General features: G+C 41.0%; 1 protein-coding gene and 1 long non-coding RNA gene across 4 annotated transcripts in view; one reads left to right on the top strand and one right to left on the bottom strand.

Annotated features, from left to right (window-relative positions):
• Positions 1 to 26,664, top strand: part of CPQ (carboxypeptidase Q) — a 560,471-nt gene that overhangs the window by 195,707 nt on the left and 338,100 nt on the right. The gene's annotated exons all lie outside the window — the stretch shown is intronic.
• LOC107133133 (uncharacterized) lies at positions 57 to 15,912 on the bottom strand. The gene is made up of 3 exons (XR_001501869.3): positions 15,548 to 15,912; positions 3,820 to 3,901; positions 57 to 2,819 (listed from the first exon to the last, which is right to left on the bottom strand). It is a non-coding gene; the product is annotated as an uncharacterized lncRNA (long non-coding RNA).

The following is a 26,664-nucleotide window of genomic DNA, read 5'->3' as shown; positions in this document are numbered from 1 at the left end:
AACACCATTTCAGTCTTGTAGCTCGGTCTGTTTAAGATAAAAGAAACATGCAAAAGTAACTGCAAACAGGGTTTATTTGGATCTCAAGACTAGATCCTTAGTATCTTTTGTAAAGGAAGACTTTTGTATTCTGTACAATTGTTCTTTGGCACTGGAGTCACAGCTGCTTGACCTCAATTAGCACCCTGTGTCCTTGAAAATAACTGAGGAGGCATCAGAGCCCAGTCAGAGTTGTTCAAAAGTGCGCGGAAAAGGAAAGGGACATTTTCTTTTACAGGGATAAGATATCTTCCCAGGGGAGGAAGTTGGGGCATGCTGAAACCACTTGTTTTCAAGTTTTAAGAGAGAAAACCTAGTTACAGTGATGGCATAGTGCTTAAAATAATGCTCTTTGTAGAGTCCTTAAAAGTTTGGTGACTAGTGAAATAATGATTGGGCCATATTCTTTCAGATGGTTAGTCTTCCCAGGGGGGAAATCCTGAGATGGATAACTCACTTCCCAGAATACTTCAGTCACTCCTTAGAATAACATGCTCAGCAGCTTGTGGCCATTCACCATGGTTTCGCTGGTCGTGAGACCTAAATTATGGGGCTAGTCTGTTGCTTTGCGAAACTGGGTAAATGCCAGAAACATTTATTTAAAAACTACTACTCATAAGACTAAAAAATTCCCAGATGATTTAATGCACACCAATTTTCCCGAGTTCACTGGCCTTTTTTTTCTTTCCTGGTATAACAAAGACATCTGGAAACTCAGGCTGTAACCTAGATGCACCAGAAGAAATTTGTCCAGCAAAATTAGCCTGTGTCATTAGCCTCTAAGATTTGGGGTTGCCAACATGTAGTGTGTGTTCAAAAGGCATTTGCTTAATATTTCTAGATCTAGACTGATTATAATTTTTTATTAATTTTATAGCCAGCCATATTTCAATGGCCTCTTAACTTTTATAACTCTATATATTCAACATTTATAAATACAAAATAACATTGCTATTTATGTAGAACTTTAGACTCTTTCACATATGTCGTCTTTCATCTTATTTGTTCTGACAACAATCCAATGGACCAAGAAGAGGCCTTATTATCCCTATTTTACAGAGAAATAAAAGTTCAGAGAATTCAACATTTTAACATGTTTAAGTCTTGCTTCTTGAAAAATGAAAATCAAAGTGAAACAAACTCTCTCTTTCTCTCTCCACTTTGGGCTAATTGTTAAACAATTAGATTTTTTAGATTTTTTTTTAAAGAGTATTCTGTATTCCAGTCTGTAATTCTTTATCCCTCATTCACTCTCCAGACCATCTTAACTTAGCTCTTCCTGATACTGAAATGGAACTTGCTAAGGTCACAAATAGCTGCCTAATTGAATATAGTGGACATTTTTCAGGCTGTCCTCTTATTTCACCACTCTGAAGCGTTTCTTACTATGGACTGCTTTTTTCACAGTCTTTGGCATCTGTGACTTCTTTCTCATATTCTTTTTCTTGCTCCTCCCCTCTTTCCCACTTACCTTTTTCCTTCCCTGTTTCTCTGGCTTCTCTCTATGAGTATTCTACCAGAGCCATCCAACCCTGCTTCTGGCCTCAGCCAGCACCTGTGCCGTGGCCCTTCCCAGACTCACCTCTCCTGTCCATACCACTGCCTGAACTCTAGGTCCACATGTTCAACTACCTGCTGATTCATCTTTTGGGTGTTCCATAGCTATCTCAATTTCTTTCTTTTTCAAAATTGAACTCATTCTTTCACATTTTTCTGCTGCATTTTCTATCTCAATGCCATCTCTTCTGCCTTCTAAAGTTCGATGGTTCTTTATTATTTTTTACTCTTCCCCTATCCATCATTTCTAGTAGCTACTACATCTCCTAGGTTCTGCTTTTTGTCTGTCATTTTAGCAAATACATACTGTCAGGAATCACTAAGGCTTCCCCAATGCAGCCCATTTCCTCAAGGTTTCATGACTTTGCAAATGCTTTCTCCTCTGCATCCTTCTATTCCCTTTCTCACTGTCTCACACTGTCCTTTAAGATTCGTTTTAAGCACTTCTTCTGAGGAGCCCTTCCCAATATCCAGCTTCGGCTCAGGTAGGCTGCCTCTTTTGGGTATCCCATGTCATGCTGTGCATACTCTGTATCATGTTGTCTTGGAGGTGGTTTGAGTTCATGCTTTAGTGTGGTAGATCAAGTGTTGTAAGGCTCCCCTGATAGTTCAGTTGGTAAAGAATCCGCCTGCAATCCAGGAGACCCCAGGTCTATTCCTGGGTTGGAAAGACCCCCTGAAGAAGGGACAGGCTACCCACTCCAGTATTCTTGGGCTTCCCTTGTGGCTCAGCTGGTAAAGGATCCACCTGCAATGCAGGAGACCTGGGTTTGATCCCTGGGTCGGGAAAATCCCCTGGAAAAGGGAAAGGCTACCCACTCCAGTATTCTGGCCTGGAGAATTCCATGGACTGTATAGTCCACAGGGTGGCAAAGAGTCGGACACAACTGAGCAACTTTTACTTTCACTTCAAGTATTGTTGTAACAAACAATTTAGCCACTTGACACTATAGGAATTTCTTTCTTGTTCACGTAATAGTTCCAAGAGAGTGTTCAGCAGGTGGCCTTTTCTCCCATCTTGTTGCTCCATCACCTCTACGAAATCAGAGTCCTCGGCAGGGTCCCTTGCATCCAACTGGCAACTAAGAAGATGGAGAGAGAAAGTCAATAATCACAGGCGAGGCTTTCTGTGGTCATGCCTGGGTATGACATACCTCATTGCTCACATTCTATGTCCTCAATGCTATATGGAGGCTGGGAAATTTGGTCTGTCTTCATGCTCACTGTGAAAGGAAGACGAGTTTGGTAAACAACTGTACAGTCTTCAACTGTCTGACTCTACACTAGACTGTAAGTTCCAGGATAACATGGATTAAACACTTTACCTCGGTATCCCGATCATCTTGTATAATATTTGATACATAGTAGCCACTCAGGAAATGACTATTGGAGGAATCAACTTGTCTGAGTTTATGTGATCAGTGATGGCAGATTGCTCTTACAACAAACCAGGTGACCCAATCTCTAGGGCTCTCTGATCAAACTGTATAGCCTCTGTATAGTGAATTTACAATAACTTGAACTTTTAGGGCACTTTGCTCTGTATTTGGAGGAAAATATCCAGATGCCAATATACCAGGTTATATCTTTTTTTTTTTCTGTTACCCTTGGCTCTATGCCAGTGGGTTATACTGGATTCTGTTTAGGAATAGTGTAGAAATTAGTAACTTTGGAGAAGAGAATAGAAGCTATAATTTGTTTCTGCTTGATTTGAAAATTAGAGAATTTCCTAAAGGACAGACAATGTGTTTTACCAACATCTTGCCTTAACATCTGTCAGTAGAGTTAGCAATATGTGTCAGCCGTTTTGGAAGTACAACAGCCACGTGGTTACATGAAAGAGGTCCTCAAAAGGCAGCCATTACTTGCTGCAGCATTATCTCTGGGCTTTTTGTCATTATTTCTCTGTGTTCCCGTTATCAGTGTTTTTGTGTTCAAACTGACTTCAAAGAGAAGATCTTTCCGTCATTGATGCTTTTATAATGACTTTTCTCTTGTTCAGTATTAAGTATCAAGTGGGGACTATCTAATAGGGATTCTCATTAGATCTATTTTAGTTTTCCTGTGTGTAAAATACAGTTTGCCTTGTCATAGGAAGACATTTTACAATAAAAGTAATTGTAAGAGAAGCTCTGCAGAGAAGAGCTGCTCTATGGAACCACTTGCCTTACGTTATTTCTCAAATTAATCATATTTTTTAGTAAATGTTTATTGAGAGCTTACCTGTTACTCAGAAGTTGTCAGGCACTACGGTTGCTAAGATGAATTAGACATGTTTTTGGTTCCTCAGAAATATTCTATCTGGCTAAAAGAGAGGAGAGTAAGCTTAAAATATGTATGATTAATGTAATATATTTTATATTTAGTGCTAAATGCATGATTGGGAGAAGGGACCAAGATAAGAAATTGACATTTATTAGGCATACTTTGTTTATACTTCTTAGAAGACTTAAAAATTTTGTTTTGATTAATTCTTTATACAACCTGTGGAAATAGGTATTATTATTGCTCTTTTTTGGAGGGAGAAACAGGTTCAGAAGGGCTATGTAACTAGTCAAATTACACAGCTAATGAAAGAAGCAGGAGTCATACTCAGAGAGGCTCTGGCTCTGAAGTCCATGCACTTTGGATTCAACCAGCAACTTGGAGAGTTAACGCTCTAGAAGTCTAGAAGAGGCAGCAGCGGTCTGATGGGGGCTGGTTACATGGAGAATGTGGGTTCTGGGTACTCAGTGAAAAGGTTGAACTTGAACAAGAGATCGGAGCTGGAAAGACTTTCTATACATGATCAAGGCAGGAAAGTGGGAGTGCTTGATGCATTGGGTAATATTTAAGTAGACCAGCTGGCCTGGAACAGGGTTTCATGGGAGATCAGAGAAATGTTATTTTGAGGTGAGAGGAAGAGACCAGCTTTATGAAGAATCCAAAGTACCAGGTTAAGGAGTTTAAGTTTAATGTGGAGGAAATGGGGAATCATTGATTGTGTTAGAGTTGGAGGTGACATTTTAGAGCATTGTTTCTCTAAGTGTGGTCCCTGGAACCTCATCAACCTCAGTTCAGTTGCTCAGTCATGTCCGACTCTTTGCGACCATGGACTGCAGCACGCCAGGCCTCCCTATCCATCACCAACTCCAAGAGTTTACTCAAACTCATGTCTATCGCGACGGTGATGCCATCCAACCATCTCATCCTCTGTCGTCCCCTTCTCCTCATCAGCCTCACCTAGGAATTATTGATATGCAAATTGTTAGGCTCCACTTGAGACCCATTAAATTAAAACATGCTTGGGGGTGCGGTATGTGGTTTAAACAGCCCTCCAGGTGATTCTGAGGTATGTTAAAGTTTGGGAACTACTATTTTAGATCAATGTGCTGAGCGTAGATGATGTGCTTTACGAACGTAAGGACACTGATCTCCGAATGCAGATGTGAAATAATGAGGACATGGCTGGTGGGAGTGGAGAGGAAGAGACAGCAGAAGGGTGTTGGGCTGTACCCGGCAGGCTGTGTAACTGCCCAACCGTGAGACTGAAGCAAGAGCCCCGAGAGAGCAGCAGCCATCAGCAGTTTATTGGATAGAAGATTTTACAACTCGGAAGCGGAGTCCTGGAGTGACACCCCACTGCGTATGGCAGATAGCAGGCAGGGTATGGCAGCAGTTTTTGCTTCTTGGGATAGAGGAGAGTAGGGGGAAGGGACGTCAGGTTGGCTGATCGGAGAAACCATCAGTGGGGCAGGAGGCAAACGTAGGCAAGCATGACTCCAATTAAGCTTTATGATTAAGAGAATTAGATAGTCATGAGGGTGCATGTTGGTGAAGCAGGGACTGGTTGAGCAGGGGATGTACAGAGAGCAAGAGAACAACCATCTTGAGTGGCCTGATCATACATAAGGGTAATGAAAAAAATATCAAAACTTAAGGACAGGTTGCATTTGAAGGGAGGAAAGATGAGGAGTCAAAGTCAACAGTAAGTCAAGGATTGAAAACCAAGGGTTGAATCTGCATTCAGTCCAGCCCAATATTTTAAAGTCATGAGCTTTATGTTAAAATAGGGTTTTGTGGAGGTGACATCTTGTATTTCTGTAAGGTAAACTGCAGCCTCGTGGGTCAGCATCAAGTCCTTTTGGCTGATGGCCTGTGCCTTCTCCGGTCTACCTCAGTTTCCATTTCCCTTCGCCCAGCTTGGGGACTGAAGAATGATGAGAGACACTGAGGGGGAGAGGGAGCCCATAGAGAGGCAACAGAACCAGTTTGGTTCCTAGAGCTTTTGAACTTGAGGTGGCTGTGAGATTGTCCCAATAATCTGGTTTTTATATTTTGTAAGAAAAACAGTTAAGCATTTCCATTTCTCTATTATCTACTTTTTGGATCACCCAAGGCAGTTTAAAATTCTAGGCTGGTTTCCTTGCAGTGCGGTATACCTTGAGACTTCTGCCTCCTGCTCTCTCAACGTGTGAGCTCAAGAATGCAAAATAATTTTTATATTAGACCAAGCAAAATATAATTGAGAAAGAAACTCTACTGAGGCCAAATCATCTATTGTACTCCCATTGCCAAATATACATTTTTTTTCCTAGTTATTTTCTCCATTGCCCAAGATAATTGAACACAGACTGTAAGTTTTAATCAGCTAAGGAAGCAAAAAGGCTCTCCTTTCACTCTATTGTGAGAAGTGTATCATCATACTGGGGAAGAATTCATTGAGGTGGGAATGAGCTGATGATAGAACTTGGCTTTGTAACTACCACTGGTTTATGTTTTATATCACTTGGCGTTTGTGTGCGGTATTGATAGAGTATAGAGAAGAGGAGGAAGAGAAGCAATCCAATTTGAAGATGACTGAGAGCTGATTAAACATTCGGCTGGAGAGAAATATGAGTGAATCCAGGTGATGTTTATGGAATGTCAGAGAGGGAGAATGTTGGACCATCTGGAGAGAGAGCTGTGAGGAAGTATATAAATCAGTGCCTATAATGATACTTAATTAATACAGAGTCGATAAGTGGCATAATTGAAGCAATGGTTGGGCTACACTGTAGCATTTAATAGCTTCAAAGAGGGTTCTGATTAAAACCATTACAATTTATAAAACATTCTTCATCTTAAGAAAGCATCTTGATGAAATTTAACATGAACATTTTTGTAATCAGAGGACCAGTCTCAAACATTCATAGCAGAGGTGAAATGTCTTAAGAGGTCTATTTCCGAAGATTATTAAAAGCCAGTTTATCCTCAAGAAAGTAAAAAGCTCGTCTCCCTCCCTTTGTTTTTTAGTGGGAGAAAAATTAATGCTGCTACTTTACACTTAGACTGTCTTGGATTTTTGATGTCCTGGTGGTTTGCTTCTTTGGCATGACCTTAGCATAATTGGATATCAAGCTTGATTTAAGTTGTTTTGAAATATTTTTGCAACCTAGGGGGCATAGGTGCCACTGGTGATTACAAAATAAAGAGAGTATCACCATGACTCAAATGGTGCAACTGGACCAACCTCAATTAGTAGGCGCTTTTTCTTCCTGCTTTTGTTGTTCAGTTCACTCTGAGGCCCCTAACAGATGCACAGTAATCAAGCAGAATGCCAGTTCTCATCATTTATGCAGGTGGAGGGCCGCAGTGCTCCCGAGGGGGGAAGCCCACACTGAACACTGCATTTTTTCCTCATCATCCTTTTTTTTTTCATGTCTCTCCGATTTTTGAAAGGCAGATCCTTTGTTTAGAAAGACTTTGTTAGAAATTCCAAAATGTCCTTTAATCACTGAGTCCTTATTACTGCCTCAGGTAGTGTGACAGGCAGGCATATTGTCTGGTAACGGGTAGACTCAGACGATGTACTCTCTAGAGTACTCCAGCCCCAGTTCTGGAGTCACAGTGGGTCTGGGTCTTTATTCAGTCTCTTGACAGGGTGTGACCTTGGCATACTGGGTAACTCTCTGAACTTCAGTTTCATCTGTATAATGGGGAAAATTGTACCTTCTTCTGAGCATTTTGTGAGGTTTAAATGAAATTCTATAATTGCCTGACACAAGGTAAGTTTTGCATACAAAGGCAATGGCACCCCACTCCAGTACTCTTGCCTGGAAAATCCCATGGACAGAGGAGCCTCGTAGGCTGCAGTCCATGGGGTCGCTAGGAGTCGGACACGACTGAGCGACTTCACTTTCTCTTTTCATTTTCATGTATTGGAGAAGGAAATGGCAACCCACTCCAGTGTTCTTGCCTGGAGAATCCCAGGGACGGGGGAGCCTGGTGGGCTGCCGTCTTTGGGGTCGCACAGAGTTGGACACGACTGAAGCGACTTAGCAGCAGAATGTACTATTATTATATAATTTTGCTAAGTAATGAATGGATATACTCACTGAATAAAAAAGGAAGGGAGGGAAACATGAAGAGAGGGAGGGAAGGAAGAAGAAAGAGAAGAGAAGGAAGGAAGGAAGACAGGTAGGAAAGAGGGAGGGGAGAGAGAGAAAGAAGAGCTTAATTTACTCAATATCGCTGTTGTGATTGCTGCTGTCTGATTGGGAGACGCCTAACATTGCATTGCCATTTTGATCTCCATCTGTTTAGTTTGTTCAAACTCTGTTAGGGTTGTGTGTTTACTAGTCTGTTTCTCTTTCTGGATTGGAAGTTCCCTTGGGGATATACTCTGTGTCTTCTTCATCTCAGTGTCTCTGGGGTTGGGCACAAGGCCTGGCACACAGTATTGCTGGAATGAATGAGTAAAACGTGTTAGAGGGAGCCTGTTAGGTTTGCTAACGTGTAAATTCAAGGTGTCACCATTTCATATTCATAAAAGTGGAATAATAATAGAGATGAGGTAACTAAGCTTCTGAGTTGCTACTTATCAAAAATAGAATCTCTAGAATCTGAAAGGAGACTATACAGTTATGTAAATTTTGGTAAAGAATTGCAAACTGCTATTACTTGGGTGCTTTGTGAGGCTGCTATAATTAATGGTCTGTTTGCGTTCCCAGTATGGACTGTCATTTTTCATCTGGTTGTAACCTTGATATAAAGATTTATTCTTGGCTGATATTTTGCATTCATAATTTTAAAATATTTGTGAATGTTCATCTTCTATTTTCCAGCTTTCTGATTACTGAAAGCATAAGCTTAAGAACCATATCACTATGGCATGTTTCTCTGAATCCCTAGTGGTAAAAAGAAATTAATGCATTTTGAATTCAGGTTTCAGGATTATGACAATGTTGTTTGCTTATACAGTGCCCTTTGAAAAATGTCTAGTGTAGCATATGAACCGAAATAATCCCCAGTAGCCTCAAGTCTGCTTTTTACTATTGCCTGCACTTTTGTTCTCTTTCTCACATCAAAGCTGAAGACCGTTCCAAAAGTCACCTTGAGTCCAAAGGACCCTTTGGCATCTCTGGCCCCCTGGAGAAAGTACTGATCAGAAGGTACTACCAAGAGGACTGGGTGTGTGTGTGTTAAATCACTTCAGTCATGTCTGACTTTTTGCAACTTGATGAACTATATAGCCCACCAGGCTCCTCTGTCCATGGGATTTCCCAGGCAAGAATACTGGAGTGGGTTGCCATCCCCTCCTCCAGGGGATCTTCCCAACCCAGGTATTGAACCCACGTCTCTTATGTCTCCTGCATTGGTAGATGGGGTTCTTTACCACTTGTGCCACCAGAGAAGCCCACCACGAGGATTGAAGATGAACAGAGTAACAATATAGAGAGTGGGATTTGGAATCAGACAGACCTAGATTCAAATGCAGGTTTAGCCACTTAGAGGTTGTGTGAATTTACATACATGGTTTAATGTGAGAACCTCTTTGCTCATCTGTAACATGGCGAGAATACTCTTTATCCCATAGAGTTGTTGAGAGAACTGTATGGGATCAAGCATTCAGTGTAGAGACCCTGACACGTGAGAAGCAGTGAATTTTGTAGCTGATATCTTATCTTTATCATGGTTGCTACCATCATCACTGTCTTCCTTGGATAATGACAGCACTAAGCAGGCGGGTGGACATGAACTGGAACATCTTAAGAAGCAGCAACTCCAGAACTCTCCTCGGTGTGGGCACCAAAGACCTTGGTTCTGTTTACCTCCTGATTTCAGGAGCCCACTCTTGCAGTCTCCCTCAGTCTTTGGCTTAAAACTCTGTTCTCTTTCTACCCCCTTTGACCTCACTTTCAGTGCTCCGCACCATTCTTGCACATAGTGCCAAAGCCACAGTGACTCAGACCAGTGATCAGTGGCCAGACCAAAGATAAAGCAACTCGTATCAGTGCCAGGGATCAGACCCCTGATCAACTTGGTAACTGCTTTCTGTCTCTCTCTCTCTGCTTGTTCAGTATGTGTTTCTCCATGAGAACATAAATTCCACAAGGACAGGACTACATCTTTCTTGTATATCATTATACTTTCAATACACATGACAGTTACTCAAGAACTGTTTACTGATTCAAGTTGTGGTTAGCACATCTGCTTTTTACACAGAAGGTCCTGGGATCCATCCCCAGTGGAACCAACTCCTGGAAGTATGTCTTTTGGACTTCTCTGGTGGCTCAGATGATAAAGAATCTGCCTGCAATGTGGGAGACTCGGGTTCGATCCCTGAGTCGGGAAGATCCCCTGAGAAGGGAATGGCAACCCACTCCAGTATTCTTGCCTGGAGAATCCCATGGACGGAGGAGCCTGGTGGGCTATAGTCCATAAGTTTGCAAAGAGTTGGACATGACTACGTGACTTTCACTTTTTCACAGTTACTATTAAAAAATTATCTAAGATAAAAAGGATGGAGAACCAACTGTAAATGGATATATACTGACTCATGTCTATTTTCTGAAGCCACATTCTAAAGCATCACAGATGTTTTCCCCCAATTTTGTGTTTTGGTAAAATAGCAGTCTGTGGTAAAATTGAAAGACTATTAGATGACTCATATACTGTTTGTCAGAAATTGCTGAACTTTTTCCTGAAGAGATGGTACCTTTCACATTGCCACCTGCCATGTGTAAGAGTTCAGCTTGCTCCACTTTCTCACTGAAAAATGGTGTTTTCAGTCTGTTTAGTTTTAGCCATTTTCCTGATGACTAATGATGTTGAACACACATTCACATGTTGGTTGGCCATTTCCAAATCTTCCTTTGTGAATAGTCTGCTCAAGTCTTTTCTCTATTTTATAATTGGGTTGTTTTAAAATTATTCAGTAATAGGAATTCTCTATATATTCTAGAAGAAAGTCCACTATTAGATATATGTTTTGCAAATATTTTCTCTCAGGTGGTGTATCACTTATAGTTTTGCTTTTATCTTAAACAGTGCCTTTTGATGAGACGTTTTAAATGTTGATAGATTTTAACTTATCAAGTTTTTTAGTTGCTTTCTGTGTGCACTCATACACCCTTCACCTACATTCATTATTTAATTTTTACCACATTTGTTCTCTTTCACCTTTTAATCAATTTAAAATGAGGTAGGTACAGCCACAGAGCGTTTAAATCATAAATATATGAGCGTGTACTTCATAAGAACAAGGACCTTCTCTAACATAAGGTAGTATCGTTGTCATACTTAGGAAATTTAACATAGTTGTATAAATGTTATATAATGTAAATTTCATTGACATTCAGATCTCCATTATCCCCAACTCTCAACAATTAATGTCCCTGCTTTCTAAAAAGTTCTAGAACCCAATCAAGGGTATGACATTACATTTAGGGTTCATGTATCTTTAGTCTCCTTAAATCTGGAATTATCCCCTAGTCTTTTTAATATTTTATCACTTTGACATATTTGAGGATAAGGGTAGTTGTTTTGCAAAGTGTCCCTCAGTTTGGAGTTAGTTATTTCCCCATTATTAAATTCAAATTAAATATTTTTGGCAAGAATTCTAAATGGATATGTAGTGTCCCCCCTATTGCATTATATAAGGAAATGAGTAATACCAGTTTTCCTTAATAGTGAGGCTAAGTTTGATCACTTGTCTAAGGCAGTATCTCTGGATTTCTTCGTTAGAGAAGTTCTCCTTTGTAGGGTAAATAAATACATTGTAATTATGGGGAGATGCTTTGAGACTTTGTGAATTTTATATTCTCCATTAGACAGCAAAAGAGACACCGATGTATAGGTCAGTCTTATGAACTCTGTGGGAGAGGGAGAGGGTGGGGAGATTTGGGAGAATAGCATTGAAACATGTATAATATCATGTATGAAACGAGTCGCCAGTCCAGGTTCGATGCACGGTAATGGATGCTTGGGGCTGGTGCACTGGGACGACCCAGAGGGAGGGTAGGGGAGGGAGGAGGGAGGAGGGTTCAGGATGGGGAACGCGGGTATACCTGTGGCGGATTCATTTCGATATTTGGCAAAACTAATACAATATTGTAAAGTTTAAAAATAAAATAAAATTTAAAAAAAAAATTTCATCCAATGAAAATTTAGCATGTGTTGATGATCCTTGCCTGCATCAGATAGTACATTGCCAGTTACAAATGTATTCCTAATTCAGTGATTCCTATTATATACATTTTTTAACTGGCACTTTTTTGTAAAGAAGAGCTTTCACTCTTTTTATTGTTTCTGATTATCACTTCATGGATTTTTTAAAAGGAATGTATTAAAATTTATAGCTGTCATTCTTGTTGATAAAGCATCAACAATTTCAAAGCCCTTAAGTGTCAAAGCTAATATTTTATGATAAGCTCGAATATTGGAAACATTGACAGGAATTCACTTTTTTTTTTTTTAATCCAAAGGAACCCAAACTATCCTAGGTAGTCAGCTAATTAGCAGGGTGTAATCAATACCATCCATTTCCTCTGAACTTTGTCATTAACAGCATGCACTCTGGAGTAATGACTCTGGAAATATTTTTAGAGTTTATCATTACCAGTGTGTACCACATGTGAATGAAGATCCTCACCCCATCCATAATTGCTGTTAATTATTAAAATAGGCAAAGATCTCAGATCCAGAGTCTGGAGAAGGCAATGGCACCCCACTCCAAAATCCCATGGACAGAGGAGCCTGGTGGGCTGCAGTCCCTGGGCTTTCGAAGAGTCTGACATGACTGAGTGACTTCACTTTCACTTTTCAGGTTTATGCATTGCAGAAGGAAATGGCAACCCACTCCAGTGTTCTTGCCTGGAGAATGCCAGGGACGGGGGAGCCTGGTGGGCTGCCGTCTATGGGGTCACACAGAGTCGGACACGACTGAAGCAACTTTGCAGCAGCAGCAGCAGATCCAGAGATTGCTTCTCCAGAGTTTTGTTTTTAACCTTTTTCTTTTCACTTTTTTGCTGTGTCATGCTGATGTTGAGGAGTGTGTTCCCACAGAGTTCTCTCCAGGAGAAGTGTGTCTCTGTGGGTTTGCAGGGCCTGCGCGGACGCCTGTTTGGGAGGAGTTTACATAGTGTCTGTGGTGGGTGGGCTACAGAAAACTGCAAGTTACGCGCCCACTGCATCTTGCCCACGTCATCAGTGCTTGCGAAGGGGCGACCAGCCTTGGCCAGTCAGTCAGCGGGTAATAGTTTCATAGCTCAATGAACATCTGTTTCTGCACTGGTTGCTCCTCTAAAAATTAAATATTTGACATCTAGGAGAAAAAAATTTAATTTTTGACATTTACCAAGTTGATTCATTCAATAAACATTCATCAGGTGTCTTTTATATTCCAGGCCAGGAAGGACCCAAGTTTTGTAGGGCCAGGCACTTATATAATTTAAGGGTTTCTTTAAGAAAAAGAATATGAAATTGCAGAAACAAATTTAGTTTTAAAATCAATATTTACTTAGTTAGAATAGCAAATTGTAACAAGTTACAAATTTAAGAAATCTGCCAAATACTATAAACATTACAAAATTTTAAAAAAATCATATTTTTAAAAAATAACTACCTGTCAAGCTTCTATATTTTTCCTCGTTTTTTTCTTGCATAGTCTGATTGGTGTTTATATTTTCTATATAGAGAATAAAAAGAAAATTCAGTTTTTCCTTTACCGTGGTTGAAATTTAGATTTTATTAGTGATAGTCTGGGAAAGTTTATTTCAGCTTGACAGATTTTTGTTTGCAATATCATATGCGTTCTTAAGGCTGTCAGATTTCAGAAAGTTGCTATCAAGTTATTTTCACATATGAGCTTAAGGACATTACAGACGCTCTTGTATACAGTGACAATGGATTGACAGCAGTCTTTGGATACATGTTATGACTTTCTGTTACCTTTATATTTGTCACTATTTTGTGTCAGATCAAGAAATGTCAGTGTTTTTCTAAGGTGATTTGTCCTTCATTATTTGTATTATTAAATAATCTAAGAGACTATTCATCATGAATACTTGAAGCACATCTCTTTCTCTCAGTAAACGTGGCTTTTGTATGTCTTTTTTTCCTGGTATTTATTGCCAGACAGGTTAGAACAGATATGTTATATATGCTAACATGCTATTTGATCTGTTGACTCAAATAAAACATGTGACTTCATACATCAACGCACACACTGTTTGCAGTACAACCATAGGCTTGTGCCCTGTGAACATAGGGTTTCTGACAAATTGCATTTTGTATGACTTGCTCAAAAAAGAAAATTAAAATATAAAATTATGTATCAGTGTCTCTTTATAGAACAGTCTTTTGGACTCTGTGGGAGAGGGAGAGGGTGGGATGAGTTGGGAGAATGGCATTGAAATACGTATAATATCATATATGGAACGAGTCGCCAGTCCAGATTTGATGCACGATACTGGATGCTTGGGACTGGTGCACTGGGATGACCCAGAGGGATGGTATGGGGAGGGAGGAGGGTTCAGGATGGGGAACACATGTATACCTGTGGCGGATTCATTTCGATATTTGGCAAAACCAAAACAATATTGTAAAGTTTAAAAATAAAATAAAATTTAAAAAAAGAAGATATACAAATGACAAACACACAAAAAGGTAAAAAATAAATAAATAAAATAAAATAAAATTAGGAGGTGTCTTCATAATAGCATACCCTGAATTACAGAATCTGTTCTTGACAAGTTCTTTCCATTTTAAGTAGGTGCCCATGGGAATGGAATCATTCAGTTGCGGTTTTGCACACCTGATAACTGGAAGGAATTTTGAGTGACCAGCTTCTGAACCTCTCCCACTCACTCCTCCTTTCATCGCCAGGTGTTGCAGGATCCCTTCTCAGCACCATGTGACCCCTGGCCCCGCCCCTTTGTAGTAGTCCCAGGAGCCTCTCTCATACCAGGCGCAGATTATGACTGTGAATCCTGTAAATGCATCCCCAATCAACTTCCTCAGAATATCTAGATTCATTCTGTTGTTGTCTAATATGATGGGAGGTATGACAGAAGTAGAGTCAGAGTGTATTAGGAGAGTTAATACTGTGACGTGCGTGGACCTGAGCTGGGCTTCTGGTGAGGCCTCCACAGATGGAGCCGGTAATGCCATGCTCACCTTACTCCTCCTCCTCCTCATTTCTGTACGTGTTTTAGTGGTCTTTTCAGTTTTTGGTGGTTTGGCACTTGCAATTCTTTATAAGCAGCTTCTTCCTATTTCTACTCCATTTTCCTTTTAGGACCTAGATTTCAAAATGGTAAAGCTGGATGAGCCCTGAGAGAACGTCTACTCCACCCCTTCATTTTAGAGATGAGCAGTAGTGACCTTGGGGCTGAAGGTAACTCAGCTATGGTAGAGCAGGGACAACGTGTCTTTTAGCTCGTGATCACGTGTTTCCTTTCTCTCATGTCTCCATGGGTAGATCTCTATGAGCTATACGCAGCCTCCCAGGATTGAGTCAATTAACTTAGACATGCATTGATTTAATCTCTGTGGGATTCCTCCCCCCACCCCAGTGGATATTTTTAAGAGTTAGGATGCACAGTGTGCTTCTAAAATGTCACCTAATAGGGTTGCCTTGCTCATTTTGATAGGACTTTCAGCAAAGTGCACTGTATCAGGAACACTCTCACAGAAAATGGAAACTCACCTGGTGAAGAAGTAAGCTTTCCACCGACTTTGTGTTTTCTTCCCTCCGCAGGGGAAGAGACTTTATGTCAGCTACCTGGTCTTCCTCTGGGGTTTGGTTTTTAATCTCCAGGGAGGTGAGGCTGACAAAATCTCATCTGTTCTCTTGCTAAGGAAAGAAGCTGTGAAATAGATCTTCATTGCTTACACGCCTTATGTTGCTTAGCACCAGCTGTATCCATAACACCACGGTGAATTTAAAATACTGCTCCTTTGGAATAATTGTTACAAGGGACTCTGAGGCTCATAAATAGCCCAAATAGGCTTTGTGAAAGTATACCAGTTTTTAATTGGATTTATTCCTCTGAGAAAAAACTTAAGTTCATGAATGTATATCCAAATACTGCTTGTTACTGATGTGGATTTTTCTGCTATAAGTTCTAGGAATCTCTTAATTCCAAGTGGGGAAAGAAAATGAGCTAACGTATATTCAACAGCTTTTAATCATTGAGTACTTTATATTAGATCTCAGCTGAACCCTTGGATTGCAGGGAACTTTAGATCCGTTTTACATTTGAGTAACTTGGTGGAGATTGTATCCTAGGACATTTTGAAGAAAATTTCTTTCATCATCTGTTTGCCAGCTTAGGAACTGACAGTGTTGATGTAACTGAACTGGAAATAGAGAAAGTAATGTATTGATAAGAGTTTTTGTAAGATCACTGTGGTAAAAGTGGAAAAGAGACCAAGTGATGTGTTCCAGTTGAGAAGATCGGGTCGAGAGAATGAAAGAAGGAAAATTGCCAACAAATGTCCGAACACCAGCATTAACAATAGTGAAGAGGCTTTTGCAGTCCTGGGCCCTTTTCCTTTGGAAGGCAGATTTTGAAAGACATCCTTGATCATATTCTGTGAGGCTCTTCCTTTTGCCCCTCCTGCTTCTCTTTATTTAGTACCTTCTTGTGGCTCCTAAATGAGATTCCCTGTTACCTGCCAGACTAAACGGCAGAGGCACAAGCTGTACCCTCCTGGCAACTGGTTATATCTCTGCTTCCAGAGCTTGCCCTGTGGCAGCTTCAGTCCATTACCATCATCCCTTTTGCACATATTGCAGCTCCCAAGACCTGGGGGGGAGAAAAAAAAGCAGATCTGTAGATATGCAAAGCTCAAAATCAAGAGTTAGGTAATGAATCACTCCTCCCCTTGCCCTTGCCTGTTACTGAATCCTGTTCCAGCTGGGTTGGAAAAGAGCATTGGCCATGCTGTCCCAAGCAGATAAGATTTCTCCAATGCCATCTCTTCCTTTCTTAACTAAAAACAAAACACCACACAACAATCAGACCCCAAAAGAAAAATGACAGTAGATGAGTGTGATGGTGGTTTGTACTGTTTTCCTATTTTGTGTGTTCAATCATATTTGCCTTAACAAGTACGATTGGAAGTGGTCCTTTTTCTTCTTTTCCTACCTTCTGGCATGAGATTTATAGGTGAAGATAAAAATGCTCTGGCTCTTCAAGGAAGAGCTCCCTTTCTGGTCTCCTGCTCTGCTCGTATCCCATCTCCTTGCCCTCTTCGCGCTCCTGCTGACTTGCTTACTCTCTCTCTACCTCCCTCTCTCCTTCCATCAGGGCTTAGAGAAGTCTTGCACTCTTCTTTTGACAAGCGTCACATAGACAGCATGAGCTCATTTAAGCTGAACTGTCTGGGGGACGCTAAATTTGTTGAGGAGAACAATAATTTGGATGACAAGTGCCAGGACACACCAGATGGCTCAACAGGAGAAACTCTTATCAGACTCCCAGCTCACGTTCCAGGTGGCCTGTCTGTCTCTCCCTCCCCTATTTGTATTTGTTCACGGCTGACCCAAACGGAAACCTTGAAATACAAATGCAGTTCTCCTTGGAAGTTGCAAAGAAAAAGACGTGATAGTGACTCAGCCTAGCAACCCTACAACTCCCTCCCCTTATATGTGCTTGTCACTGCTGATGCTCCGCAGAACCCTTTGGGCACGTATTTGAAGAAGCCTCAATTGTGAGCCCTGCAAGTTGTTTAATAAACAGGTCTATTATCCAAGCTGAAAAAACCTTGACATTTTGGACAATCACCCACCCTGGCTACATTTAACTCTTCTCAATATAGGGTCTTCCCTATAGCTCAAACAGTAAAGAATCTGCCTGCAATGCAGGAGACCCAGGTTCGATCCCTGGGTCAGGAAGATCCTCTGGAGAAGGGAATGGCAGTCCACTCCAGTATTCTTGCCTGGAGAATCTCATGGACAGAGGAGCCTGGCAGGCTACAGTCTGTGGGATTGCAAAGAGTTGGACACGACTGAGTGACTAACACTACTACTCTTAAATATTCTTCCCCATTTGCCTCCCAGTTGGACTGATTTTTTTCAGGCGGAGGCGGGTGGAGGGCGACTCTCACTTGCCAGACAGAGAACCTATAGACATAATTGTCATTGGAAGTTATTTAGTGGAAGGTAAGATTTTTTTTTTTTTTGGTCCATGTAAAACCTCCTAAAATTCAAGGCCAGGGCACCATGCAGGCTGTAATCTATGAATCATTAAATTCTTAACATACCCTGAGAACAGAAAGAAAGAGATCAACCTTTATAGACACAAGTGGAATTCCTCCTCTGAACACTGGTAATTCATGTGACATTTGCTGTTTGCTTATGTTTGCAGTGAAATTCTTTCCCTCAACCTTGCCCTCTGCTGTTACTGGTCGCTTAGGAGGCCTTCTGAGAGAGCAACACAATTTATGTTCCAAGTACACAAACAAAGCAAGTGTTTTTAATGCTGGGCATCAATATTTTTTTGGTCAATACTTGGTTCACATGAGAACCTTTATTTTTTCCAGCCTGTAAGCTTTGGCTCTGGATTTACATGTTTTGGAGGTTTGATGTTGTTGCTAATTCAGTGATGAAATTTATTCATAGAAAAGGATTATTGTGAGTGAAGAAATAAAGTATCAAATAGTGTAGACAACCCAGGATACATGTACTTGGTATTAGGAATCGCATAGTTGGGCAAAGCCAATTGATGGCAATGGCATATTTATTTGGAGGTTGGAGTTTCATTAATAACTTAAAATGGGAATCAGAGAAAAAGACCTCTGAGCAGCCTCATCTAGCTGTTACAACCCCCACATGGCAAGATAGCATGTTGTACTTCTGCTCTTCTCTCCAAGAACTCTTGGGACTTTAGCTCATGAATATTATTGAAGACTATTTTTCAAGAGGAATTTTAGGTTTACAACAAGACTGAGAGGGGGATACAGAGATTTTACATGTACTCACTGCCCCCATACATACATAACAAACAACATCACTCCCAAGAATGGCAAAAACTTTCACCAAGGATTAGACTACAGTGACACATCATTATTACCCAAAGTCCAGAATTTACCTTAGGGTTCACTCCTTTTTTTTGGCTGTTCTGTCTTTGTAGTGGTGTGGGCTTCTCTCCAGCGGCAGCGCATGGGCTTCTCTTGTTGTGGAGCATGGGCTTAGTTGCCCTGTGGCGTGTGGGATCTTAGTTCCCCAAGCGGAGACTGAACCCATGTCCCCTGCATTGAAAGGTAGATTCTTAACCACTGGACCATCGGGGAATTCCCTAGGGTTCACTCTTCATATTGTACATTCTATGGGTTTGAACAAGTGCATAGTGACAGATATCCATCATTATAGTAGTATACAGAATATCTTCACTGCTCTAAAAATCCTCTGTGCTCTGCCTGTTCATCTCTCTTTGCCCCTGCCTCTGGCAACCATGATCTTTTTAGTATCTCCATAGTTTTGCCTCTTCCAGAATGTCATATCGTTGGAATCATACAGCATATAGCATTTTCAGATTGGCTTCTTTAATAATATGCACTTAAGTTTTCCCCATGTCTTTTCATGGCTCAGTAGCTTATCCCTTTTTAGTGTTAAATATTATTTCATTGTCTGAATGTTTCACAGTTTGTTTATCCATTCACCTATTGACAGAGATCTTGGTTGCTTCCAAGTTTGGGCAGTTATGAATAAAGCTGCTATAAACATCTGTGTGCAAGTTTCTGTATGAATATATATTTTTAACTCTTTTGGGTAAATACCTAGGAGTGTGATTTGTGGATTGTGTATTAAGAGTATATTTAGTTTTGTAAAGAAAGAAAGAAAATGAAGTTGGTCAGTTCCGTCCAACTCTTTGTGACCCCATGGACTGTAGCCTGCCAGGCTCCTCTGTCCATGGAATTTTCCAGGCAAAAATATTGGAGTGGGTTGCCATTTCTATTTCAATCATTTGTGCATTTCTACCAGCAGTGAATGAAGGTTCTTGTTGTTCCACATCCTTGCCAGACTTGGTGGTGTCAGTATTTTAGATTTTGGCCATTCTAATAGGCTTCTACTGGGCTTCCTGGTGGCTCAGTGGTAAAGAATCCACCTGCCAATGCAGGAGGTGCAGGTTCGATCCCTGGGTCAGGAAGACCCCCTGCAGAAGGAAATGGCAACCCATTGCAGTATTCTTGCCTGGGAAATCCCAAGGATAGAAGGAGCTAGATGGGGTATAGTCCATAGGGTTACAAAAGAGTTGGACAAGACTTAGGGACTAAGCAATAACAAACAGGCTTATCGTGGTATCTCACTGTTTTAATTTGCATTTCTGTGATGAGTATAATGAGTAGAATCTTTTCATATTTGTATATCCTATCTGTATATCTGAGGTGTCCATTAAGGTCTTTGGTTCATTTTTAAATTGAGTTGTTCATTTTATTTAATTGTTGAGTGTTAGGAATTCTTTGTATGTTTTGGATAATAATCCTTCATCAGATGTGTCTTATTTTCCCAATCTATGTCTTATCTTCTCATTCTCTTAGTATTATCTTTCATAGAGCAGAATATTTAATTTTAATGAATCAAGTTTAGCAATTATTTCTTTCATGTATCATATCTTTAATGTTGTATCTAAAAAACATCAGTATAACCAAAGTCATGTAGGTTTTCTCCTATGTTATCTTCTAGGACTTTTAGAATTTTGCATTTTGTGTTTAAGATCCGTTTTGGGTTAACTTTTGTGAAGGGTGTAAGATGTGTGTCTAGATGCTTTTCGTCTGTTTGTTTTTTGCATGTGGATGTGTTCAAGCTCCTTTTGTTGAGGAGACTATCTGTTCCATTGCATTGCCTTTGCTTCTGTGTCAAAGATCAGTTACCTGTATTTATGAGACTGTTTCTGGGCTTCTGACTTATTCCATTGGTCTGTTTGTCTGCTCTTTCACTAACACCACAGGGTTTGATTACTGTAACTTTGCAGTAAGTCTTGAAATTGAGTAGTGTCAGTCTTTCAACTCAGAGAAGGCAATGGCACCCCACTCCAGTACTCTTGCCTGGAAAATCCCATGGACGGAGGAGCCTGGTGGGCTGCAGTCCATGGGGTCGCTAAGAGTCGGACATGACTGAGCGACTTCACTTTCACTTTTCACTTTCATGCATTGGAGAAGGAAATGGCAACCCACTCCAGTGTTCTTGCCTGGAGAATCCCAGGGACGGGGGAGCCTGGTGGGCTGCTGTCTATGGGGTCGCACAGAGTCGGACACGACTGAAGTGATTTAGCAAGCAAGCAAGTCTTTCAACTTTGTTCTCCTTTAATGTTGTGTTAGCTATTCTTGAAACTTGATTTTTGACAAATGTAGATTTCTGGGTTTTAAGGACATGCCAGATTAGCAGAAGTAGGACTGCTGGAGGATATTTTGGACACTAAGGGAAGAGACCAAAACTAAAGTGTAGCCACAAAGTTGGATTTCCGTACCCACAATGGTAGAAATTTACAAGGATAGCATTGAGGCACCCAGAAAAATTATGTTGTGACTTTTTTTGAAGTAACAGATTAGGGGAACTAACCTTTATTTAGTATAAGAAATTGGCTCACACAGTTATGGAGGCTGATAAGTCCCAAGACCTGCAAGCTGGAGATCTAAGGTTGCTGATGGCATAATCCCAGTCCACGTCCGAGGGGCCGAGACCCAGAAGGGCCAGTAATGCAATTCCAACTCAGACTGCAGGCCTGAGACACAGGAGGAGCCATTGTTTCAGTCTGAGATGAAGGCAGGAGAAAACTGATGTCTCAGTTTGAAGGCAATCAGGTAGGAAGATCACTTGCAGAAAGCCATCATTTTATTTCATTCAGACCTTCAACTGATTGGGTGGGACCCCTTCATATTAATCTTATCCAGAAACACCCTCACAGAAATACCCAGAATAATCTTTGATCAAATATCTGGCACTTTGTGGTTCAGGCAAGTTAACACATAAAATTAACCACCTCAGCCATTTCCCATCAGTTACATTAAGATGTCTTCCTATCTCTAGACAACAAGTGAATGCTGAGAAAAGGAAACTGATGGCATCATGTCATGAGCCCGAGGATCCAAGGCAAAGATGGTAAATTCAGTCCTGATAGGAGAATTCTTGGTTCTGGGAAATAGTTAGACAAGCTTCTAAATTATGTAATTCATTCATTCTGTCTTTTTTTTTTTTTTTTTTCCATTGCAGCCTCAATTCATATACTGCTTCCTCAGGGGGCTGTCCCTAGACACTGCCCAAAGTAGTCCTTCTAGCTGCTCTCGTTTATTCATTCACAAAAGTTTTTTGAGAGCCTATCCCATGAAAGGCATTGGGAATTCAACAATGACTGTAGTTAAGAGACAAGGTCCCCACCCTTGTTCATCTTACCCACTAATGGACCCAAATGGAAACAAAGGAACAAATAAAGAATGTAATTTCTGATAGTATTAAATGCAATAACAAATACAATAGATTAATGCAGTAGAGTGTAGACTTGGCCACAGTGGTGGTTACAGTAGCTCCACTGGTCAGGGAAGACATTTCTAGAAGATCACATTCAACTTGTATTTGAGTGATGACAAGAAGCTGTCCATTCAGAGACCTGGAGGAAGAGACTCTTGGTCAGAGGTAACATTTAGTTAGATAGCACAACAAGGAGAATCATTTGATGTGTTCTAGGTACCTAACAGAAACTAATGTGCCTAGAATAGAGGGAGCAAGAGGTAGGAAGTAGCTGGCAGAGAGATCAGCAGGGCTACGTCTTCATAAAAGGGGTCGTATAATCCTTGGTTTGGAGCTTACATTTTACTCTAATTGAAATGGATTTTTAGTAGAAGAGCAGTACAATCTGGGCTTCCCTTGTGGCTCAGCTGGTAAAGAATCTACCTGCAATGTGGGAGACCTGGGTTTGATCCCTGGGTTGGGAAGATCCCCAGAGAAGGAAAAGGCTACCCACTCCAGTATTCTGGCCTGGAGAATTCCATGGACTGTATAGTCCATGGGGTTGCTAAGAGTTGGACATGACTGAGCAACTTTCACTTTCAGTACAATCTGTGCTTTAGGAAATGACTGACCTCAGGGTAGGACACAGATTGTAGGGAAAAGGAATGGAAGTAAGAAGGCCACACATTTAGGAGGCTGTTGCAAGGGATATGTGATACATTGTGATACCTGGATTGTGCTCATAGCAGTAGGGATGGCCAGCCATGGTCAGATTTGGCTGCTGAGTAAGCAGAGTCTTCAGGACTTGCTGATGGATTGGATGCAGGAGGTGAAGAAAATAAAAGATTCAAAGGTGAATGCTAGGTTTTATTTTCTAAGTGGCATTTATCTTTATTTGAAATTATCTTGCTTATTCATTTGTATACTTTGCTGTTTGTCTCCTCCTGCCAGGCTACAGGTACAGTGAGAGAAGCAACCTTGCTTATATTATCAGATGCTAAGGAATTGCTTACCCCACTCCAGTACTCTTGCCTGGAAAATCCCATGGACGGAGGAGCCTGGTAGGTTGCAGTCCATGGGGTCGCTAGAGTTGGACACAACTGAGCGACTTCACTTTCACTTTTCACTTTCATGCATTGGAGAAGGAAATGGCAACCCACTCCAGTGTTCTTGCCTGGAGAATCCCAGGGACGGGGTAGCCTGGTGGGCTGCCGTTTATGGGGTCGCACAGAGTCAGACACAACTGAAGTGACTTAGCAGCAGCAGCAGCAGCAGCAGCAAGGAATTGCTTACCCTCAACATCTAGGACAGTGACATTGCTCGAATGTGTGCATGAATCAATTATCAATGGAATATTTTGTATGAACCAGGCCTGTCCTAAAGCTGAAGTATAGAGGAGAACAAGAAAGAAGGAACCTCTATAGACATGTAGTCTGCATTCTGGTGGAGGAGATAGATAACAAAGTTGTTTCAGGTTTTGGTAAGTGCTATGTTGTTCTGTTGTTATTGTTTTTCAGTTGTTAAGTCCTGTCTGACTGTTTGTGACCCATGAACTGAAGCACACCTGGCTTCCTTGTCCTTCACTATCTCCCGGAATTTGCTCAGACTCATGTCCATTGAGTCATTGATGATGCCATCCAGCCATCTCATCCTCTGTCACTGAGTTGAGAAAATGATAGTTTATGTCTTGTTCTACATGTGTTCACTAGATGGAAATTTCCATGGAAGTAAGGTCTAGGTCTTATATTCTTTGTATAGTGTCAAGCAGATAATATGTCCCTAGGAAATACAAATAGGCTGGTCATACCTGGAAGCCACCCCTGGTTCCTAGTGTGCCTTAGGCACCTGTTTTGTTATCTGTGCAAGTGGACAGCTAACAAAAGTGACCAGGCCTCTCCTTTCTCATGTAGGTCAGCAGTACCTAGACCCATGGGTCTCTGCCTGGACAGGCCTTGTAAATTAACTGATCCCCTGGCTTTGGTTGTCACTAAGCATAGACAGTCCACCTATGGACTCACACAGTCACGCACAGCCTTGCTGCAAATTTAGCTGAAGATTGTGCCTCAGGGTCGGTAGGGAAGAATTAAATCTGTAAGGAAGATACACTCAGGCCAATAAACATGAAGTGCCAGAAATAAGTGCCCAGAGGGATCTAAGAGCATCCACATGTTTATTAAAAAACAAAAAAAAAACACCTCCTCCCCCCCTACTAAAGAAACATATTTAGACCTCCTCTGATCAAATTGTTTCCTCCATCGTATCTGCTTTGAGCAGAAGATTTTCAAAAGAGCTTTGTTTGACCTTAAGCAATCTTTTCCTCAGATAAGGATGCACAATCAGGGGAAATTTTTCACTGGGTTGTTGGTCAGCTATGAAAATGAAAAATGAAAAATCTTTCCTGACTGGAGTAACCTTGAAATGCTTTGGTAGCATGACATTTTTCAGTTGTCCATTTATAAGCAACTGTAAACATTTTAGCCAGAACAGACTTTTTGGTTGTCAGGTAGTCTCTAAATATTTATTCATACTTCCTGTTTACTCATTCTCCACTAGGAACCATTCCTAAGGCTTTGCCTTCTTGTTATTTAATGCTTTTTCTGTCTCTGTGTTCTTCATAACTCAAGATCACTAACCCATTGTATTTTTAGGAGGAAATATTGATCAGAAAGCAGACTGGGAAGAGGTGAGTCATGGCAATTCTTATGCTGTGAAAGTGTGAGCTTAGCATAATGCTAACCAGACAGTAGATGCTCAGTTCATGATTCAGTGGTTTGATGGTTTCAACGAATGGTGCCCAGCAGAGGGAATGTCTGTTTTCTTGCTAAGCACTATGGCCAGAGTGTCCTCATTTGGTTTAGACCGTAGACAAATGTAGAGCACTGACCACATATGGACACTATACTAGAAGTGAGGCAGGATACTGAGATCCACCTGACATGCTGCTGTCCTCTGGGGCCTCAGTTTTGAGTGCAGGAAAGAAGCGTGCATGAGCACTGTCTCTCCAGGAAGCATATACCTATTAATAGGATAATAAGGGAAATATGAAATCTTATGAGAAATAGTATGTGAACAGAGAACTTCCTAATGTTCAAGCTGTATTTAGAAAAGGTGGAGGAATCAGATCAAATTGGCAACACCCACTGGATCATAGAAAAAGCAAGAGAATGCCAGAAAAACATCTACTTCTACTTCATTGACTACACTAAAACCATTGATTATGTGGATCACAAAAAACTGTGGAAAATTCTTAGAGATGGGAATATCAGACCACCTTACCTGCCTCCTGAGAAACCTGTATGCAGGTCAAGAAGCAACGGTTAGAACAGGACATGGAACAACAGACTGGTTGCAAATTGGGAAAGGAGTACATCAAGGCTGTATATTGTCACCCTGCTTATTTAACTTCTATGCAGAGTGCATCATGCAAAATGCCAGGCTGGATGAAGCACAAGCTGGAATCAAGATTGCCAGGAGAAATATCAATAACCTCAGATATGCAGATGACATTGCCCTAATGGCAGAAAGAGAAGAGGAACTAAAGAACCTCTTGATGAAAGTGAAAGAGAAGAGTGAAAAGCTGGCTTAAAACTCAACATTCAAAAAATAAAGATCATGGCATCCGGTCCCATCACTTCATGGCAAATAGATGCGGAAACAATGGAAACAGTGACAGACTATTTTCTTGGGCTCTAAAATCTCTGCAGATGGTGACTGCAGCTATGAAATTAAAAGACGCTTTCTCCTTGAAAGAAAAGCTATGACAAATTTAGACAGCATATTAAAAAGCAGACACTACTTTGCAGACAAAGGTCCATCTAGTCAAAGCTGTGGTTTTTCCAGTATGGATGTGAGAGCTGTAGTGCCAAAGAATTGATGCTTTTGAACTGTGGTGTTGGAGAAGACTCTTGAGAGTCCCTTGGACTGCAAGGAGATCAAACCTGTCCGTCCTAAAGAAAATCAATCCTGAATATTCATTGGAAGGACTGATGCTGAAACTGAAGCTCCATTACTTTGGCCACCTGCTGCCAAGAGCTGACTCATTGGAAAAGACCCTGATGCTGGGAAAGATTGAAAGCAGGAGGAGAAGGGGATGACAGAGGATGAGAGGGTTGGATGGCATCACCGACTCAATGTACATGAGTTTGAGCAAGCTCCGGGAGATGGTGAAGGACAAAGAAGCCTGGCGTGCTGTAGTCTATGGGGCTGTGAAGAGTTGGACATGACTGAGGAACTGAACAACAATGAGAAATAGGGGAGATAGACGATAACACTTTGTAGGGTAATCCAGGCCTTACTAGGGATCCTCCTGTAAATTTTCTGCCAGATTTTAATTTTGAGTATTTTTCTTGGATTGTTAGTTCTAACTTGTGGCA

The sequence above is a fragment of the Bos taurus genome, chromosome 14 (assembly GCF_002263795.3).
Source record: "Bos taurus isolate L1 Dominette 01449 registration number 42190680 breed Hereford chromosome 14, ARS-UCD2.0, whole genome shotgun sequence".
In the NCBI taxonomy this organism is placed as follows: Eukaryota; Metazoa; Chordata; class Mammalia; order Artiodactyla; family Bovidae; genus Bos; species Bos taurus.
Note: the sequence above shows the minus strand (reverse complement) of the source record. Positions and strands in the feature narration are given on the sequence as shown.